Source organism: Sinocyclocheilus rhinocerous, unplaced genomic scaffold (assembly GCF_001515625.1).
Source record: "Sinocyclocheilus rhinocerous isolate Xijiao unplaced genomic scaffold, SAMN03320098_v1.1 scaffold430, whole genome shotgun sequence".
In the NCBI taxonomy this organism is placed as follows: Eukaryota; Metazoa; Chordata; class Actinopteri; order Cypriniformes; family Cyprinidae; genus Sinocyclocheilus; species Sinocyclocheilus rhinocerous.
This window is the reverse complement of record NW_015668442.1, coordinates 856,175-862,792: the sequence shown is the minus strand read 5'-3', so window position 1 is coordinate 862,792 and position 6,618 is coordinate 856,175. Positions and strand designations below refer to the sequence as shown.

General features: G+C 32.2%; 1 long non-coding RNA gene across 1 annotated transcript; it reads right to left on the bottom strand.

Annotated features, from left to right (window-relative positions):
- Positions 1-1,138: 1,138 nt before the first annotated feature.
- On the bottom strand, positions 1,139-3,630 carry LOC107734029 (uncharacterized). Its single transcript, XR_001639047.1, has 2 exons — positions 3,548-3,630; positions 1,139-1,698 (listed from the first exon to the last, which is right to left on the bottom strand). It is a non-coding gene; the product is annotated as an uncharacterized LOC107734029 (long non-coding RNA).
- Positions 3,631-6,618: the final 2,988 nt, after the last annotated feature.

The window sequence follows — 6,618 nt, the reverse complement described above, 5'->3', positions numbered from 1 at the left end:
TCAGCGCTGGAATCCCTGAGAGGACGTTTAATGCTACTTGAATTACTGCAACTGCAATCACTTACCATTACAGCACATAATGTAGACCATTTCAGCCGCCTCTTGCATTATCATCGCTGGACCACACCACAATAAAAGCATTAATATCACATTTCAAGCAATCATTGGTTGCTAGCAAGCTCACCTCAGAAAAATGACCTCAGTTCAATATGAGGTGAAAACCAGCACACATTTATAACCTGTTGTGCTCAAGTTCAGTCTTCAGTCTGGGTGTTTTTTACATGTTAGACCTGAAACACATTTATGAAATGAATTCTAAAAGTCCTGAAAAACTCTATTTTGATTATATTTTGAGTTTTTAATTATTATTAAGTCAAGTGAAGTCAACATACCAGTCTCTAGCTTAGATCCATAGATAGATTAAAATCATCAGCTGAATGGACATCAGATTCATGAGCAAACACATTCAAGAGAGACCTGTTTCATAATTACAAACTATATCAAAGTCATGGTTCCCGCACACGGTCACAAATCCATTTATGCACCAACCCCCAAATGTGCTAAAAGCTGCCTAATACAATACTACATGAAAATATTGTGACAGATGAAACTGATATTTGCATGCACTATTAAGGCAAACCCCTACAAACCTGCAGAGAACATATTTAGATCATATTTCAGCCCAAAATCAAAAGAAGAAAAATGTTTTTATTAAAAAGCCCGTTTTTATCCAGTAGGATTTTTAGAATTGTGAATTTTTCTTATAACAATTAGGAACATTTCCCTTCCTGCTTTCATAACCATAATGCAAAAAAACAAAAACAAACAAACAAACACACACACACACACACACACACACTCTCACACACACACACACACACACACATGTAAATGTATATATATATATATACATTTATATTATATTATCTAAATTAATCTGTTGACTGTTTAATGTTGATTATGTTTTAAAAATCTGTAATCAAATTATTGTTGTATATATTAAAACAAAAATATTGAAGGATTGCAAACTTAAGGCAAAAATGTTTTTAAAAATGCCATTAAAATAATATCACAATGCAAAAAAATGAATGGTTAAAAACAGGCTTCAACCATAATTTCCTGTAAAATTCCTTTCCTGTGGGGGGGGATGAAATATGAGCTGGAGATGTTTCATGCATTAGAAGCATGACGTTGTTGTGCAGTCCAGCACATTTTGCATTTCTTCACAGTCACGATCACTTAAAACGAAATTGTAAGACCTCCTTAGATGTTTTCACTTAGTGGTTACCTGAAAAATGTTCTTCATCCTTTAGTCTGTCTCTAAAGAGGAGAATGAGGGCTTCAGAACGGAGCGTAAAGTGGAGGATTTGGCATAAATTGAATCTTCAAACTCGAAATGCATCATACACTAGAACTGCACTCGCTCTAGACTCAGTAAATATCCAGATCAGCTCAGTAGTCATCTAAAAAACAGCAGAACTCCCCCAGGTCCCTTACAAAAGCCTATTGAGTCCGTCAGGTCAAAGGTCAGAGTTCGACTGGCTCCTGGGCTTTGACGTGGACGCTGGGCAGACAGAACCAGGTGGGCGGCAGGTCGCGGGCCGTGCTGTCATCTTGGAACTTGATGTTCAGATAGAAATCACCGGTGTATAAGAAGAGCAGGGCTCCCACACACACAGAGTTCTCTGTAGGCTTCACCTGCGGACGAGAACATCACACTCCTCAAACACCTGCAACCTACACACTCCTCACACACATGACCTGTGGCCGTCAGAGAGAAGTCTTACAGCTGCAGAAGCTGTCCTCTTTAAAACAACCAAACTCAGACCGCTTGAACAGAGTGAACGGGAATTCATTGTTGGAATTCATGGTCTTAAAAAGGGCTCAGATCTCATTTTATTTGAGATTCAATCTACTTTTTTTTATTTTTTTTTTAAATGGACTACTGAAACACAAAATAATAATAATAATAATAATAATAATAATAATAATAATAATACCACCAGTAGCAGAAGTAATAATTCAATATAAAAATCGAAAATGATATGTATTAAATATTGTTCTGTTCTATATTTCTTACATAATTTCACATAAACTACAAGTTAAAAATGTAGATGCATATAACTGAATTTATGCTTCTCATGATCTTAAAAACATTTTAATCTAAAGGGGTATGATTTAATGCTTGTAATTATTGTTTGTACAAATAAATGACTCATTTAAATTACACATAACATTTTAAATTACATTTTTATTATAGTTTATAGTTATATTATTTTTATTATATCTTTTTTATTTTTCTATTAATAACAATAATGGTAATAGTATTAATAAACAAAATATTAAAAAATACATATAATATTAGAAATTTGTGTTGCAATATTACATATATTATGCATTTATATATTTCTGTCATAATTTCGATACACTAGCAATTAAAAGTTCGGGTAAAAAATACCAAATTTATGCTTTCCATTATCTTAAAAGCATTTTAATTTAAAGGTTTATGTTATTATTTTGTTTGTACAAACAAACAAACAAATAAATAAATAAAAATACATATAAATGTTCAATTATCAGATTATTATTACTACTACTAGTACTACTACTCGTAATAGTAGTAGTAGTAGTGCTGGGCGGTATGACCAAAAATTTATATCACGGTATTTTTCACGGTACATGACGGTACATTTTTTTTCATGCATGAGTCCCTCACCACAGTGCAACAGTGAAAAGGGTCCCCTTTCAAACAGTCGCGTTCCGAACGTTGTTTAAGCGACATACACCGGTATTGCGGTATTTTAAAAATTCATATCATAACAAAAATAAACACCGGTATTCGGTATGAACCGGTATACCGCCCAGCACTAAGTAGTAGTAGTAATAATAAACTAATAATATAATCTAAACATGTATTATATATAAATATTAAAGAGTTATGCAATATTACATATATATTTATGTATTTCTGTCATAATTTCACAAACACTACCAGTAAAAATTATTATTATTATTATTTTATTTTTTTTATCTTTTGATTTTAACAACATTTTCATCTAAAGGTTGATGATTTAACGCTTGTAGTTATTTATTAATATAAATAAAGAAAAATAAATTAAGAAAATATACATTTTCATTTGTTTAACATTACTGGTCTTTACATAATTCCCATATGTTTTCACAGTTTTGATGACTTGTGAAAAATAGTACTTACAAAGAATTAGTAGATGTGTTCATTGTTGACTGTTTTAAGCCAAACAATGTATAAGTCTTGTATAATTTAATATATATATATATATATATATATATATACACTTGTATAATTTATACATACACTGTATATGTACAATAATATACATGGTAAAAGTCTTGCAAATCTCTCTTAAAAAGTCTTAAAGAGGATGGAAAATGATTGTGGAAAACTAAATGAGAATTTCTTTTGCAAGGAACCTTGATCAACATATATGCAAGTGGCCTGTGACTGAGAGCTAAACGTTCCTCAGACGTTGAGGATGTGACCCGGCTCAGACAATGTCCTGCTGCTCACCGTGCCGATGTAGAAGGTGTTGGAGCCGATGAAAGTGACGGCATCCTGCAGGTCGTAGTTTTGGACTCCGTTCTGATAGTCTTGGAAGGCAATACGAGATCACAGTCTCCACTTTTCTGAAATTTTATCTTATTTTCACCGGATCGACTTTACAAATAATAGCCCTCCATTTCATCTACCACACACACACACACACACACACACACACACTTCAGTAACCCATGTATTAAATCAGAAAATCTCTACAGGCGAATCTCACCAAACTGGTCAACAACATGTCCAGGTCACTTTTCTCAATAAGAAAATTAATTTAGCATTTTGCAAGAAAATTATGCTCATTTAGGGCCATTTGTTGAACATTATTTTCATAACAATGAAACACATTCACCCTCATTCTCATTACTGTAATAAAAAAAATACAAAAAAATACAAAATAAATAAATAAGTAAATTAATTAATTAATTACTTAATTAAAAATAAATAAAATGAAATAGATTAGATTCCAGACTACTACAACAATATGCCAAATTTCATAAAGTAAAAAAATAAATAAATGAACAAACAAACATTTATGCATGGCAGCATTTAAAAAATTACAAATTTAAATTTTTTTAAATGCAACCGTTACATTTCAGGATGCATTACAGTAATGTTCACTTAGGTGAAAAATATGCTTAATTGTCATGAAAAGAGTGCCATAAAATAGGACCAGTTTAATATCCGTTATACTCTTTCTTTTGATTTTATGCTGAAATTTGATCTGGACTTTTCTTTGTCAAGACGACTGGCATCAGAAAGCACAATTAGTGTAATGTCATATATCAGTGAGAGTTACAGCACACAAATGCCCATGGATACAGCTGGATCTGTATGGAAACAATACTCTGCAGCATACAGCTGCACCACATGCATGTACACACACGGCTCTGGTGCGACACCTTACCAAGTGTTATATTTAGTTTTCTAAAGAGCTGTTGCTAGGGGATGTGAAAATGATAGGTAGATCAGCTGTGGACGGGTGGAGATATTCCTCCATAATGATGAACAGAACAAAGACAGAGAGAAAAAGGGCAATCAGACATGCAAAGAAATGCAAACTCCATACAAAAACTTCATTTTGACATTCTCTGAAGAAAACGGGAGTAGTGTTTACTCGTGTGTTTCTAGGTGGTTATGCACTCACCCGAGTCAGAATGATTCACGTTCTTCTGATCTCTGTCTCTCAGGTTCACCACGTCAGCATTGTTGTGCTGGCTGTTGCTCTAGAGCGGTTTCGGGGGTGACCACATTGTCACAGCACACACACACACACACAAAAGGAACAGGTTGTCATGGCAACCAGGTCTGTCCGTGGCACCAAGCGGACGCAGTAAAAGTGCCGGAAAGCCAGACTCATGCGCAGACTGATTCCTGGAGTTCGCAGGAGTTCTGTGTATTACAGGAGTCTGAGCTGCAGTTTAAGACTCGAATGCACCCAAAGGACATCAAAACACTTTAACCTAAACAAACAACATTTCTCCAGGACAAAAAGTTAGACGACAAGTTCATATTTTCCACTAGGAAAGCTGGCAAACAGAAGTTGCGCCCATTTGAGGCGGTTAACATAGCAACAGCAGGCCACTTTGCATCAGCACTAGACGGTATATTCACAAAATATAAGTATTGTCCTTATTTATCACTTTAGCGTTTTGTTTAAAAAGTCTTTTAATAGTTGCTATTTGGCTGAATGACATTTTTGAGAAGATTCAAACTTTTATTGATGTGTCTTTGCTAGAAAATAAACATTGTTAGGGATTATCATGCAGAATAAAGATAATGAATACATAATGAATATACTGTAAACTACATAATCATTCTGGCAAAATTCTTTATAGATAAAGCTATATTTGTTTTATTAACATTTGAAAGAGTTTTTTTCTGGTGTTTTTTTGCTATTTGACTGCTTTTCTTTTCTTTTCGTTTCTTTTCAAAACCAAAAGACGTGTGAGAGATAACACTGTAAATTGCCCTGAAAATTAACTATTATTATTATTATTATTATTATTATTATCAGCATCATCAACATTATTATTATTATTATCATTATTATTAATGACACTGAAAATCACCTTGAACTTTTGATATAAGTATTATTATTATTGACATTTATTGTTATTATTAATATTATATTATTAAAGATGACACCAAAAAATTGCCCTGAAAATTACCTATAAGTATTAATATTATTGTTATTATTAATGACAATGAAAATGGCCTTGAACTTTTGATATAAGTATTAATATTAATAATTTACATATTATTATTATTATTATTATTAAAGATTACACTGAAAATTGTATTTGTTTTATTAACATTTGAAAGAGTTTTTTTCTGGTGTTTTTTTGCTATTTGACTGCTTTTCTTTTCTTTTCGTTTCTTTTCAAAACCAAAAGACGTGTGAGAGATAACACTGTAAATTGCCCTGAAAATTAACTATTATTATTATTATTATTATCAGCATCATCAACATTATTATTATTATTATTATTAATGACACTGAAAATCACCTTGAACTTAATAATTTACATAATTTACATATTATTATTATTAAAGATTACACTGAAAATTGCCATGAAAATTACCTAAGTATTATTATTATTATATTAATGATGACACTGAAAATTTCCCTGAAAAAAAATCCTGTAAGTACTATTTTTAATAACAACAATAATACCAGTTGTTGTTGTTATTATTAATAATATAAGTAGACATTCTTAAAATCATCATATAGTTTGCACTCTGAAACAGCACAAATCCTCTGGATTTCCTCTGGTACATTGGCCATGATGTGCATGCAAATGGTTTCGAACAAACTCTTACTAACCAGATCAGAAGGGTTTCTACCTAAAGGTCTGGATAAACTTGGTCCTATCTTTCTTAGATTCTAGAAAATGAATGTCAGCGATCTATTAAAAGCCCTCCTGTAAATGTTTAACCATGTGGTAATTTAGATGAATTATTAAGCTGAGTTATACCAAGGTGGAGCGCTGTCATGTAACAGCATAAATTTTACTTGGAAATCTATATAAAAG